A 15352-nucleotide genomic window follows, 5' to 3' on the forward strand; every position below is an offset into this window, starting at 1 on the left:
AGGGGATATGGTCTATGTACTAAGCCTTGGAGAGAGATAAAGTACCAACCAATCTGCTCCTCTCACTTTACAGGCTGTGTTTATAAAATGACAGGAGCTGATTGGTTGGTACTTTAACTCCACTGTATTTCTCCCAAGGGACCCATTTATCATTTAATATTTGTGTTGTATTCCCCGAAAACACTTGTATTCTGGGGATAACCACAAATATTAAGTATCCCCCAGATGTCATATGGAGGGATTGCAGCAGATATATCTGATATCTGCTGCTATCCCTCCATTTTTGCAAGCACTGCAACCCCCATAGGTTTCTATGGGGAAAGCGATGCTGGCAGATTTACAAAGTAACTTGGTCCCTGCAGCTTATGCCATCTGAAGATGGTGTAAACTGCTTTATACTATGCAGGGGCAGAACTATGGGAGACAGTGGAGGCGCCTGCCACCAGGCTCCAGCTCTGAAGGGGGCACCTCCTCCATTGTCCACATCATATTCACACCACTTATAGCTGTAACTACAGTCAGGTGCATAAATATTGGGACATTGACAGAATTTTCATATTTTGGCCTCTATTCACCACCACAATGGGTTTGAAATGAAACAAACAAGATGTGCTTTAACTGCAGACTTTCAGATTTAATTTGAGGGTAATTACATCCAAATCAGGTGAACGGTGTAGGAATTACAACGGTTTCTATATGTGCCTCCCACTTTTTAAGGGCCCAAAAGTAATGGGACAAACTAAACAATCCTAAATCTAACTTTCACTTTTTAATACTTTGTTGCAAATCCTGTGCAGGCAATTACAGCCTGAAGTCTGGAACGCATAGACATCACCAGACGCTGGGTTTTATCCCTGGTGATGCTCTGCCAGGCCTCTACTGCAAATGTCTTCAGTTCCTACGTGTTTTGGGGGCATTTTCCCTTCAGTTTTGTCTTCATCAGGTGAAATGCATGCTCAATCGGATTCAGGTCAGGGGATTGACTTGGCCATTGCATAACATTCCACTTTTTAGCCTTAAAAAACTCTTTGGTTGCTTTTGCAGTATGCTTCGGGTCATTGTCCATCTGCACTGTGAAGCGCCGTCCAATGGGCAGAACTATGGGAGACAATGGGAGGGGTGGGGGGAAACCAAATTATAACTTGCCTCCGGCTCTGGATGAATTTACGCCACTGATACTATGAGCTACACATCGCAATACTAGCCAGTAGAGGACTCCATAGAAACCCTTCCCCGGCAATGGCCTCCACTCATATGTGGCCTGTAGACCACGTGTGCGCAGGAGTGAAGAGACTGCTGATGCTCTTTTCGGAACCCGTTTCCCTGTGGGTGCTTTTTAGTACGTTTGGGCACTATGATCGCATCCTGCAATGCGATCATAGGTGCTAATATCGCACCCAGGCCCTGATTCAGCGTGCACTGCTAAACGCATATGGTTGGGAATCTGTGCAGGCACCTGACCCGTACTGCGCATGTGCAATACGGGTCTGGCGTGAAAGCACGCAGAGCGGCAGCAGACTGTCAGTGATTGACAGTCTGCTGCCGTTTGGGCGTGACGGCGATGACCTTCATTTCCAAAAACAGGTGTGACGCCACCATTGGCCTTCGGCTGACGGAGATTTCCTGGCCTCTTTGTAGTAACTGTGGCAGCCGGCTTGCGTGACCCCATGGGTCACTTAGCTGGCTGATGTTCCCGCAGATTATCCGATGTTGCAGCTCGGATAAGTAATGCATGCAGGAGGTTCATTACTGAATCAGACCCCAGATCGCATTGCAAATATGATCATTAATAAATGGGCCTCCAAGGCTTAGTAAATAGACCCCCTACTGCTGCTTTCACTAGAAACGTATTATACACTTGTTCTTGTTTTACACAAAATAGGTGTCTTAATACTGCACATAGGACATATGGCACACATATTACTGCCTTGAGCTGGATGCATTACATACATGGAAGTTTGGTTTCTTTTCCTATGTAACTCTAAATGAGCTCCTGTATTAGTAAATGACCTGCGATGGTAGGGATGGCCATCCATGTCAGCTATTGTTGGTCAAAGGTTTTGCCATCAATGGCAAAGGTACAATGGTGACTACCAATGTTTTGTTCCAGATACAGTGCTTAGCCCCGCCCCTGTCACACTACTTAGCCACACCCCCTTCTCCAGTTCTCCTGCCACATTCACGTTTCCCCAGCTAGTGGTGCTCCTCAATGGTTCAAACCATCAATTGCACTGTATAACAGTGTTTCCCAAACTCATTCCTAACAGTGCATGGTTTCAATATTTCCTAGCATGTGCACAGATGTATTCATTACTGGCTGACACATTTTAAAAGATCCACAGGTGGAGCTAATTATTTCACTTGTGATTCTGTGAGGAGATTTGGAAAACATGCACTGTTAGTACTCCCTGAGGAATGAGCTTGGGAATCACTGCTGTACAACAAAGAAATATATTTTTTTATTTTTTAAAAATGTTCATATTACACTAACTTGGGTCAAGAAAAACGAATAGGATTTCAGAATATTTTTATTAGCTCTAGTTTTCGAGCTACACTACTTGTGCTATATGTACTTCAGTAAAATAGTATAGTTATAAACAATTCTAAAATATTCTCTTGATACAACAAATGACAGATGTTTCAATACAATCAATCGCAAATAAGAATACAAAACTAAACAACATACAGCAACTGAAAGAACTATATGAAGAAGGTGGCCTATTCATGAGAGCGCTTTCTCTTTGCTTGTTGCTTGTAGTCCTCTTCTGGGGCATCTCTTGTCACTGCAGTAGTCAGCAAGCATGGAAGCGTTCTACCTGTCCCGATATCCTCGTTCCATTGCTGAAATGTCTTGGTGGAATCGCTCACCGTTCTCGCCACTCACTGCACTACAGTTGTCAGGGAAGAAGTCCAGGCGAGAGTCAAGAAAGTAGATATTGAGCGACATGTTGCAGCCTAATTGATGATACTTTTCTAGAAGATTGTTCGCAATCTTAACATAGTTGTCCTTGCTGAATCCCCTAAAAGCTAACTGACCATTGTAAATGTCCTATTCATTTTTCGCATGCTGAAATCAATTAGAAGAAACTTTTCACAGTGGGAACTTTCACTGTTGCGCAGTGTTATTTCTTGTACTATAGCACAGTGATAGAGCGCTGCAATGGGGTATTGGAGGGCATTGGGAAGGATATGATGTGTGCTACATTGGCCTACGTGTGTGAGTGTAAATAATGTGTGGAGGTGCAACCTTATGAGGGTGCTGAGATGAAAATGTAATGTGTTGTGATAAACTGTTTGTTTTAAATATACATACAGCATTGAGCGACAGTGCTCAGAGCTATATTCCTCAGTGGCTATTGTCAACAAAGGGGTCTATTTACTAAGCAGTGTTAGGAGACAGAGTGAAAAGTGATAAGGTGCCAGCCAATCAGCTCCCAACTGTCATTTTTCAAACACAGCCTGTGAGATGGCAGGTGGGAGCCGATTGGCTGGCACCTTATCACTTTTCACTCTCCTAACGTCTCCTAACACTGCTTAGTAAATAGACCCCAAAGTCTCTTGTAAATTGCACTATTAGGGCTGTATTTATGAATCCAGTGTATGGATAACAGTACATAGGTCGCTACAGCGGTGTCCTTTAACTGGGACTGCCAGGCTTAATTGTAATGCCGCCGGGCACATGCTGGATGCTTGCCTGTGCTGGCTCAGTGTGTATCTGCACGAAGCCTGTGATTTTAGGCAGTGGTGCGCCTCTGCCGGCTCAGGTTTCCAGGTCTGTGGTCATGTGTTCTCGTGAGATCTCGCCCTTCTCCAGCCAGGGAGGGGAGTCCACTTCTGGATGCAAGATGTTGGTGAATGTTATTGGTCGTCTAACACTTGTTCCGGCACTTTTTCAAGAGTGACTGGATTGTTCATAGGTAATGTTTATATAACCAGTGCTGTCTTCTCAATCTGAATCTTGGGGTGGAAGGAGGAGCAGCGCTCGTCCCGGGATGTAGTCAGGAAGCCGAAGGTCTAAATGCCGATCGCCGGCTTCCCGACTCTCTAATCCCGGCAAGGTACTAATGACAGGCGTTGAAAACTTGACGCCTGTCATTAGGCCTACGCCGGGAGCCCGACACCCGACATAACGAACAAAGGTAAGCCAGGTGTGGACAGCTGCGGGGGGGAGGGTTAGGTTTTAGGGCTCCCGGGGGGGACTTAGGCACCCCCCCCGAGAGGGTTAGGTTTACGCTAGGGGAAGGGGGGGGTTTGGGTTAGGCACCCTCCCCGGGAGACTTAGGGTTAGGCTGCGGGGAAGGGGGGGTTAGGTTTAGGCATTTGGGGGGAGGTTAGGATTAGGCACCCCTAAGGGAGGGTTAGGGAGAAAAAAAGGGTTAGCGATACGTACCTTTTTAACGATCGGTATCTTCACCCTTGCTGGGCTGCCGCAGTCGGGAATTGCACCGTCGGCCATGCGGCTGGCGGTTATACATACTACACCCCTCGTCCCTTCTCTGCATTTAATTGGATGAGTGGGATGCTGAGTGATACAAATCATGCTTTGTCATGGATGTGTGTGCGTATACCTGGATGCCTGTGGTGTTGTGTGCTGTAAGCAGATGGATTGGTGAAGCATTATGATGCCCATATTTACATGTTAGCTGCTGTGGAAGTGTTTGTATAGGAGGAGTTATAATATCTGATTGAGTAGATACAGTGGTATTGGCCTTTATAATATAACTGCATCTGCTGGTGATAATATCTGTATGTGTAGATGCAGTGGTATTAGTATTTCTAATACTCTTCAGTCTGCTGGTGGTAATATCTGTATGTGTAGATGCAGTGGTATTAGTATTTCTAATACTCTTCAGACTGCTAGTGTAATATCTGTGTGTATGTGTAGATGCAGTGGTATTAGTATTTCTAATACTCTTCAGACTGCTAGTGTAATATCTGTGTGTATGTGTAGATGCAGTGGTATTAGTATTTACAGTATTCTTCCAGGGAGGTAATGTCAGTAATAGGAATGTGGTGTGTTGAGTGGGTCATAGGGAGGTAATGGATTGGGCTAGAGGTGGTATGGTGATATGGGGGGTGATATGGGTTAGAACTGGTGGTGCAATAGTGCTGCAGGATTGTATGTGCACTGCTTTTTTGGTGTGTGTGTAGCTATGGGAGGGTATAGTGTAGTTATTGATGGTGTGTGTGGGGGTTTGTATGGCACCAGTGTGTATCATCTGTGTTATGGCTATCTGTCTGATGTGCTCTCCATAAACTTAACTTGATTGATTTATCATTATCTGTCCTGGTAGAATAGTTGTCAGGAGAGCACCTTGCATATCTGTGTACCGTATATACTTGAGTATAAGCCGAGTTTTTCAGCACATTTTTTGTGCTGAAAAAGCACCCCCTCGGCTTATACTCGAGTCATGCCCGCATGGTACGCTGCTGAGTAGCGTACCATGCGGGCCGCGGTGCAGACTGTGTCACTGTGACACAGCCTGCACTGCGTGTGTAGCGCTGACCGGACGGAGTTCGGTCAGCACTACACACTGCTAAACACACAGCCGCCGGGGCCGGCAGCTATGTGTTTGGTGTAATCAGCAGCCGCTGAGAGTCTGTCAGACTCTCAGCGGCTACTGCTGCTCCCACTGCGGGAGCCATCTTCCGGCTCCCGCAGTGGGTAATGGGAGAGACGTCGTCATGACGACGTCTCTCCCATTATGCAAAGCGGCGGAGGAGCCTGTAGCAGTGTCAGGACCAGGAGCGGGGTTACAGGTAAGTGTTTTTTTTTTTTTTTTAACATTTCTTTCTACTGGGGGGGGGGGCTACTACCGGGGGGTACTACCAGGGGGGGATATCGCTACTGGGGGCACTACCGGAGGGGGGGGATTAATAATGGGGGAACTACCAGGGGGGGGATGTTGCTACTGGGGGCACTACCAGGGAGGGGGGGAATACTGGGGGCACTACCAGGGGGGGGGGTTAATGCTGGGGGCACTACCAGGGGGGGATATTGCTACTGGGGGCACTACCAGGGGGGGATATTGCTACTGGGGGCACTACCAGGGGGGGGATTAATACTGGGGGCACTACCAGGGGGGGATGTTGCTACTGGGGGCACTACCAGGGGGGGTTAATACTGGGGGCACTACCAGGGGGGGATATTGCTACTGGGGGCACTACCAGGTGGGGATTAATATTGGGGGCACTACCAGGGGGGATGTTGCTACTGGGGGCACTACCAGGGGGGGGATTAATACTGGGGGCACTACCAAGGGGGGATATTACTACTGGGGGCACTACCAGGGGGGGATATTACTCCTGGGGGCACTACCAGGGGGGGATTACTACTGGGGGCACTACCAGGGGGGGATTACTACTGGGGACAGTACCAGAGGGGGGATTACTACCAGTAGCTGCTGCATTTCCCACCCTAGGCTTATACTCGAGTCAATAAGTTTTCCCAGTTTTTTGTGGTAAAATTAGGTACCTCGGCTTATATTCGGGTCGACTTATACTCGAGTATATACGGTATTTTAGTACAGGTTGAGTCTCCCATATCCAAAATGCTTGGGACTAGGGGTATTTTGGATAACGGAATATTCCGTATTTTGGAATATTTGCATACTATAATGAAATATCTTGGGAATGGGACCCCAATATACACACAGAATACATTTATGTGTTACATACACCTTATACACACAGCCTGCAGGTAATTTTATTCTATATTTTCAATAATTTTGTGGCTCAAGAAAAGTTTGTGTACAGAAATGAAATTCATTTATGTTTCATATACACCTTATACACACAGCCTGAAGGTAACTTTATACAATATTTTTAATAATTTGTGCCTTAGACAAAGTTTGCATAGATTGAACCATCAAAAATCAAAGGTTTCATTATCTCAGTCATGCCAAAATTATTCCGTATTTCGGAATATTTGGATATGGGAGACTCAACCTGTATTGTGTGGTAGGTCTGTTTGTGTTTTGCTGTTGGTTTGAATGTTGCTATTTGACTGTATTGAAATCAATGGTTAAACCTTTAAGTGTCAGTGTTTTGAAGAAATGAGATGGATTTACACACTGAAAACTCAGAATCCCAAAGTTTTAAACATTGACTTTGTCAGGATCTGTCTTGTTTGGGCTCAGGACTGGGACCACTGGGCAAAAGTGATTGAGACTGGAGTGGAAAATGTTGGGGGGTAAATTTACTAAAGTGAGTGTTTTTAGAAGTGAGTTTTAAAAGTGATGTTGCCCATAGCAACCAATCAGATTCTACTTAATTAACTAGCATCTTCTAGAAGATAATAGCTAGAATCTGATTGGTTACTATGGGCAACATCAGTTTTAAAACTCACTTCCAAAATCTCTAACTTTAGTAAATTTACCCTTTGGAGTCTTATAATGCTTTTCCTCATACAGTAATAACACAGGAGCTAGTCTTAGAGTATGAGAACTGAACAGGTAACGGAATGTAGTTTAAATCCTGGGTGTCGGGATGCCGGTGCTCAGAATGCTGGCGCCGGTATCCCGACACCAGTTTAATTTAAAAGTGGCCCTGGAAAAAAATGTGAAAGTGGCCCCCGAAAAAGTGGGTGTAGCCTTGTGACAAGAGGTGTGGCCTATTGAGAAATGCCATGCCCGCAAGCCACTCCCCCCACTTTAGCCATGCTGGGGGTATGCTCACTGCTCCAGGAGCTGATGGTCATGCCTACAGTCCCTCTCTCCAGTGAATAAGCATAGCAAGCACGTGAATGAGTATTGTCTTACCTATATCATTTCTCTGCGATGGGGAACCTCTGAAGAAATTGATCCTCCCTGGACAGGCAGCGTCTTGAGTTGGTATTCATGTAGGAGATCACATTTGATCTGTTTGTGTCGCAAATAAAGCCAATGTCATCATCATGCAACATAGGTTCATCCTGTGTCTCCCTAGCACCATCCTCCGGCCCTAGCACAGAATAGCCCCCCTCCCCAACAGACAAATCCTCACCTCCCTAGCACAAAATGACTCCGATCCAGACAGATCATCTCCCTTTAGTACAGCAGACCCCCTCCCCCTCAGACAGATCATCATCTTCCCCTAGTACAGCAGACCCCCTCCGCCTCAGACATCATCTCCCCTAGCACAGAATAGCCCCCTCGCCCTCAGACAGATCATCATCTCCTCTAAGCAGAAATTAACTACCTCTGACCCTTCCCCACAGACAGATTATCTCTTCTTAGTACAGAATAACCCCCCCTGGGCCCACCTCTCAGATCATTAATCCCCCCCCCCAGGGCCCTCACCCCAGACATCCCCCTCTGATACAGATGAAAGGTATCATCGCTCCAGACTCCATCCCCTATCAGCCCGACTTGTCATATCACCTGACACGGTGAGTCCTGCAAAGCTACAGGTCACAGTGCCCATGGTAGTGTCCGTGCCTCCCAGGCAGCCAGCCCAGCCCCATTGTATTCACTGCACTGTGGGCCGGCTTCCCCAGCCGGGGATCTCATGATTTTTAAATAAACCCCCAGCCCAGGTCTTCCTGATCTTGGACTGTCTACCAGGCACTGCAGCCAGCCTGAGTGTCTCTTCTCCACTCTGCCCCCTCCCCAGGCTGTGAAGTTAAACTTTAACTTCACAGCCTGGGGAGGGGACATAATGGAGAGGAGACAATTGGGCTGACTGGTAAGAAACAAGTTCTATTGGTAATGAGCAGGTGCAGCTGAGAGGTTTAAATTGGGCGGTCTGGAATAACATTAGTGACTCTGATCAGTTGAAAGCTAGCCTTTCTGTGATTGGAAGAAAACTGAGTCAGCTGATCAGTCCAACATGGAGGCACCCATGCAGCACTAAACCCATGAATAGATACCAAGCCACAAGTAGCTAATCAGGCTCAATATGTTTACTGTAGTGGCCAGCGGGAGCGTCCTAACATGAAAATACAGCGCCCGGTCAGGTAAGAAGGAGTCAAGAGTCCGTTTTGTGACAGACTTCAATACACTATCAGCCATATAGCAAAAAAACTATATCAATTATTTCTTGCCTTCCATGTAAAGTACAGATGGCACCATCGATGGTGAACCATCTGATGGCCTTCCCTATGCTATGAAACAATTATGGTGTGTGTAGATATGTACAAGTATCTAAGCAGCCAATCATCTGGCAGCAACTCAACATATAAATGTGTGCAGACATGGGGTAAATTTACCAAGGAGTGAGTTGTCAAAGTGGCCGATCATTGCCAGTTTTAAAAAATAGGTTTTTTTATGGTTAAACATTTATTCTTATTGCCGTTTGACATCCATCGGTCAAAGCCGCTGATAACCGACGGCTTTGACAACCTGCTCATTAGTAAATTTACCCGATCAAGAAGCTCAATTGCAGTTCAGATCAAACTCCATAATGGGTCAGTAATGCTGGCCATACACTGGACAATAATCGTCAACATCATGAAAATGGCAGAAAAACAGTCTGGATTGTTTGGTTTGCTTATGAATTCTATCCGACTCTCCCGACCATCACTCTGCTGACTCCATGCTGTTAATTAAATATCGCCTCCATATATTTTGCAGTGTATGGAGGCCCACTGATAAATATGCCGTCTTTGGGTGTTCTGCCAGATCATCTGCACTACCGTGCAGTCTATGGCCTGCTTAAGTGACTTTGACTGTGGAATAATTGTTGGTGCCATATGGGGTGGTTGCTCAGAATATCCGATGGTACATGGCCGCCGGTCCCAGTGGAACTTTGTCTTATAACGCAGTCCCTGACACTGACATGCCTACCGCTGATATCAGCTTCCCCAGTCACCACCCTGGAACACCCAACGGAATTGCATGGATCACCTTTCTATTAAGATATACACCTTTAACAACCAGCCAGGGCAAAATATAAGTTGCACAGAGATAAAAATAAATATCTGAGAAATTGTTTATAAATAGCTGGAGGTAGCAGTACAAAACAATTTGTAGTCAGATACAGAAAAGACGTGTGTGTTCTGTGGGGGGGTCATCGAGACACAGGCTCTGACAGAGCGCTCAGGGCCGGGCATTTTTTTTTTCAGGACGGCCTCCTGGCCGTTCGCATAGCTGTGGGTAACCACCCACAGCTATAGCGAGCGGCCATGATGATGGTCGCGATGGTCAAGACCATCGTGACCATCGGGCTTGCGACGAGACCCTTGTGGTAGGGTCTTGTTGCCGCAAGCCCCAGAGTGCTTTCGGCTCTAACAGAACCGAAAGCACTCCCACTGACATCACTTGTGATGTCAGTGGGGCCGGCCCCAGACGGTAGGCGTTCACATGGAAACGCCTCCGTCTGGGCAGCCACGCCTCTGGGCAGCCATGCCCCGGCCCGCCCACCAAAGGGGGCGTGCTGTCACTCAACATCGACAGCACGCCCCCTTTGGTACGAGACCCGGAGCGACAGTTTGCCCGTCGCTATCCGGGTCTCGTGCATGCGCACAACGGACCCGGCTCCGTCGTGCGCACTGGGCCACCATCGACCCGCTTGCGAGCGCAAAGCGCTCGCGAGTGGGTTTGAATCAGGCCCACAGTCAAAGGGTTCTGCTCTGACAGTGTTTTAAACACATTGGAGGAGCCGGACAGCAAACTGGTTGTTGTGTGGAAATGTTTGTTCCCCAATCAAAGTGGAGGAGGGGGTACATTTCCCTTTATAGATCTGTGACTGGTATAGTTGCCTATTCCTCTTATAACAAGAAGTTTGGCTTACTATATATCCTGGATGGCTCCAAAATGTGAGCTGGTTCTCCAGCATAGCACCGCACCCACAGCACGCTGAGGGGCCTATTTATACAATTATATTTGCAGGTGTTTTTGGGGGATAACCGCAAATTTTATCTATCACCTCAATGTATGAAGGAGGTACCGCAGCAGGTCTCCAATATCTGCTGCTGTCCCTCCATTACCGACAGCAGCCACAGCACCCATAGGTTTCTATGGGGGCTGCAAAGCTGTCAGAGTTACCAAGCTGTGGAATGCGATGCATTCCAGAGTTTGATCCAGGCAGTTAGCGCTATCTGAAGATGTGTGTTAGCCACTGTCGCCTGGACTACACATCGCAAATGTTTGGCCGCCGTACATGCATGCATGCACAGCAACCTGCCAGGCGTTCTGATATAGTAGTGAAGTGACCGCTAATGCGATCACTTCACTACTAACATATCACAGGGACTATGGGTCTCATTCAGACCCACTCGCGAGCGCAGGACGCTCGTAAGTGGGTCGATGGTGCCCTAATCCGCATGCGCACGATGGAGGGAGCTCCGTCGTGCGCATGCGCGAGACCCACATAGCGACAGCCAAGCTGTCGCTATGGGTCTCGCACCAAAGGGGGTGTGCTGTCGATGGTGATTGACAGCACGCCCCCTTTGGTGGGTGTGCCGGAGGCATTGCTGCCCAGACGGGGGCGTTCCCATGGGAATGCCTTCCGTCTGGAGCCGGCCCCACTGACATCACTCCTGGGCTTGCGGCTGCGAGACCCTACCGTAGGGTCTCGTCGCAAACCTGATGGTGTTGACCATCACGACCATCATCATGGACGCTCGCATAAGCTGTGGGTGGTAACCCACAGCTATGCGAGCGTCCAAGAGGCCGCTCCATTTTTAGGTAGGAGGGCCCTGATTCAGAGCGAGCGCTCTGGTCAGAGCGTCCGGCTCTGAATCAGGCCCTATGCCCGTAAGTAATTTGGGCCAGCAGTGTCTGTCCTTATCTGCACCTTTTGGGGCATTCAATCAGCACCCAGGGGGCATTCCCTGCTGTCCTAGAAGTTAGCACTTGGTTTATTGGCTATAGTTTCTGCAACAGATGTATAATTTACTGCATTGTAGTATATTATATTACATTCTGTACTGCACAGGGACTCTCTCAGAGATAGGGGAATTATTATGAACCCATAATATCAAGGGATATCTGCAAATATTAGGTATCCCTAAATGTACTTTGGATACATCTAATATCTGCTGTGGTCCCTCCATTTCCAACAGTAGCTGCAGTCCCCATAGGCTTATATAGGGGGTGCGATGCTGTCGGATTTACCAAAAGTTTGCCCCCCGCAGTTTACGCCATCTAAACATGACGCTGTAGCCTACGGGTTACACTTTGCAAAACTAAACGGGAGAGGGATCCTCCTGAACCCTTCCCGGCAATAGCCACTGCATATGTGTGGTCAGTGGACCTTGCATGCACAGGAGTGAAGTGACTGCTAATGCGGTCACTTTACGCCCAGCACATCACAGGGACAGGCTCGTTTCAGATCCACTGTCCCTGCATGTGCAATTTAATACATTCCGGCACTAATATCGCATACTACAATGCGATCATGACACTAGTATCTCGCCCAGATTGCATTGAGTATACGATTATTAATGAATGGGCCCCCTATACTGTTATCCTACATTTATTTGAAGTGTTTTAGTGTACAGGCTTAGAAGGTTCAGTTCTCTCCAAAATACCACCAGTTACCAAGCAAATTTGAGCTCTGCATCAAAAGGAAATCACTTTTTTGTGATACCTAATGTCATTTAACCTACTATTTGGTTTTCCCTGACTCCAAACACATAAACAACTGTGGCTTGGACGGGACAGATCTTGACTTGAGGTCCCAATGTTCAGCACAGTGCTTATAAAAAAGGTGCTGCCTTACAGTTCTGCTGCTGTATGTTCCCTGAAGTCTTAATATTCTATATCTCCGATTGTGGCATTCTCTGATGTATTTTGTAAGCAGTGAGTGGAGAAACTCCCTCCACATAGGGAATGGGGCCTCCACATTGTGTCCCTGATATGCTGGATCCGCAAGTCCTCATCATTAGCAGGAGCTGCTGTCTTCTCTGCAGAAAGAAATGCACAGATGACTGTGTGCCTATATAGGCTACCATGGTCTCAATACCATTACAGTCAAGACTAGATATCCACTTCCACTCATTTCCGGATTTTGTACCGCATTAAGAGCCTGATTCAGAGGTGCATGCAGTCGCAGCTGTCTCTTGCCGCAACCATGTCTGCGTCTTTGTGATAATGCTGCAACCCATTGTATTCCTACTGAGATGCCCACTGGCTGCGGCGCTAGTATGTCTCAGTGTCTCTTTAGGAGCACCATTACTGCCTAACCACACCCCTGTTACCTCCCAGGATTGCCACTGTAATCCAGGGCTCTTGCATCCAAATTCGCTCTGTGTCTCCCGGTGGTAACCATGGCAGTACTACCAACATTTGCCAACTGCGTGAATATTGGCATTGCATGCAGTTAGTGTGCACCACTGAATCAGGCCCTAAGGGAACGAGTGTCTTCACTAAGGACCTGACTCAGTAAGGAACGCAGTTGCTAATACGCACGCAATCAGCCAATTGTTTTGCACTGCGCATGCGCCACTGTGATGGGTACTGCGATCGCAGCGGCTACGCAGACCCATCACAGAGCGATTGACAGGAAGTGCCGTTTGTGGGTAGTTGGCTGAACGCAGGCGTGCCAGTGCATTTGAATGCCGTTGCAGGGGTGTGCATAAATTAGCCACTGCGATCCCATACACAGTGTGAGGCCTCATAGCATGCATGGTTGTTAGCAATTCCTGAGTAAGATCAGAGCTTGTGCAAGTGTGCGTGAGGCTGCGATGGTACTCTATTGTACCGATGGTTTCGCTATTCTGCTAAACATTACGGATGTGTGTAAGGTAAAGCATACTTGCCTACATTTGAAAAAGCATTTCAGGGAGATTGTGAAAGCAGCACCTATGAGCGCGTGTTACAGTGGGCGTGTACTGATAAATCTGAGAGGCGTGTCCTAAACCTGACTTACATCCAAATGTAAACCCAGCCCAAAAGCAGTTAGTAAGATCTGTTTGTTGATGAAAACACACTAATACTTTTCAGAAGTTCATAGGGATCATTGTGCCTTATAATAACCAATGCAAGGAAATGACACTAATGTACCCATTTGAATGTATATATCTCTGTTTTTTAATATAACCGCTTCATAATGGGGGTGGACTGAGGGAGATTGCTAGACTCTTCTACTATTTCAGGGAGTCTCCCTGACAATGTGGGAGAGTTGGCAAGTATGAGGTAAAGTGGGCGTCCTTATGTTGTGCTGAGTTTGCTTTGCCATCGCAGTGGATTAGCTTGCTATCGCAGTTGAACTACATGCGTACGCAATATTGTGATCCGTAGTGAATCAGGCCCTAAGTTAGATTTACATGGTGCTTATAATCTTATCCGCACTAAACCAGGGGTTGAATGGAAGAATGAATTTAATACAAGTGATGGCCATTTTGAATTACATGCTTTTCATTCATTGGGCCTGATTCTGACCCGTTTGCAAGCAGCCGCTCGCTCGTTCCTGTCCAATGTTATGCAATTCCACATGCGTATGCATTGCATTGCACGAACTAGTCCGAGTGATGAGTGACAGGAGAGGCCGTGTGTGGGTGGTAAAGGGCAGGGCAGTAGTAACGGGGGAGTGGAGTTGCGAACGCAGGCGTGCCTGAGTGTTTCAATGCTGTTTCAGAGGCGTGCATAATTAACAGGCAGTGTCAGAGTACACGTCACCTGGCTGTTTTGTACACTGAAATGCTCGCAGTGCTTGCGGTAGGGTAAAGGCAACCGCAAGTGCTGCGGTCAGAACCGATGTACCGATGGTTGTATATACTTCCTGGAAATGACGTGCGCTAGTGGGCGGCTAAAGACAGGCTGGTGGGCGTCTATAAACAAAGTGATCGCTCGCCAAGACATAGTGGGCATGCTTATGCCTTGCCGTGCGATCGCCTGCCTTGATGTCACTTAGCTGAATTTGCATACGCACGGAGCGAGCGGCCGCATCTAGCGAACGGGTCTGAATCAGGTCCATTGTTTGTTTTCTCTCCACAGGTTACTGGTAAATACATGTAATTGTATTTCTTTCAAAGGAATCCCAGTCATTGTGTCTTAAAAATATTGTTTAGAACCAGATTCTTCAGCCACTCTATAAAAGGAGAGGTAGAGTAACCCTACATTATAAAAACAATTCCACAAATTTTACCTACAGTCTATAACAGAAAAGTTGTGGTATTTTATTTATACCAATATTATAAGATTGTTGTGTCTGTCTGTTTGTTCCAAGTTGGCGCAAAAACAACTGAATGGATTTTCATGAAAACTGCATCATTTTGTAGTGGAAACACCGAGAAATAACCTGCACTTTGTTTCATCTCAATCCATCAAGTTAAAACTGAGCAATAACAAAAACAAAATGTATTAACATTATTAATGCAAGAGATAGGTGTGGCACCATGGGCACAGATGGTAAGGGGTGGGGGCTTTGGGCCCATGGTCACTTGAATAGGATAGGCTACATAGCAGTCTGGGCCTGATTCAGACCCGCT

The 15352-nt window shown here is 47.0% G+C and overlaps 1 long non-coding RNA gene across 1 annotated transcript; it reads right to left on the reverse strand.

Moving 5' to 3' along the window:
* Positions 1 to 2621: 2621 nt before the first annotated feature.
* Positions 2622 to 8445, reverse strand: LOC148435836 (uncharacterized). Its single transcript, XR_015876522.1, has 3 exons — positions 8361 to 8445; positions 7761 to 7859; positions 2622 to 2888 (listed from the first exon to the last, which is right to left on the reverse strand). It is a non-coding gene; the product is annotated as an uncharacterized LOC148435836 (long non-coding RNA).
* Positions 8446 to 15352: the final 6907 nt, after the last annotated feature.

This window comes from Taudactylus pleione, unplaced genomic scaffold (genome assembly GCF_031769625.1).
Source record: "Taudactylus pleione unplaced genomic scaffold, aTauple2 ptg001990l, whole genome shotgun sequence".
Classification (NCBI taxonomy): domain Eukaryota; kingdom Metazoa; phylum Chordata; class Amphibia; order Anura; family Myobatrachidae; genus Taudactylus; species Taudactylus pleione.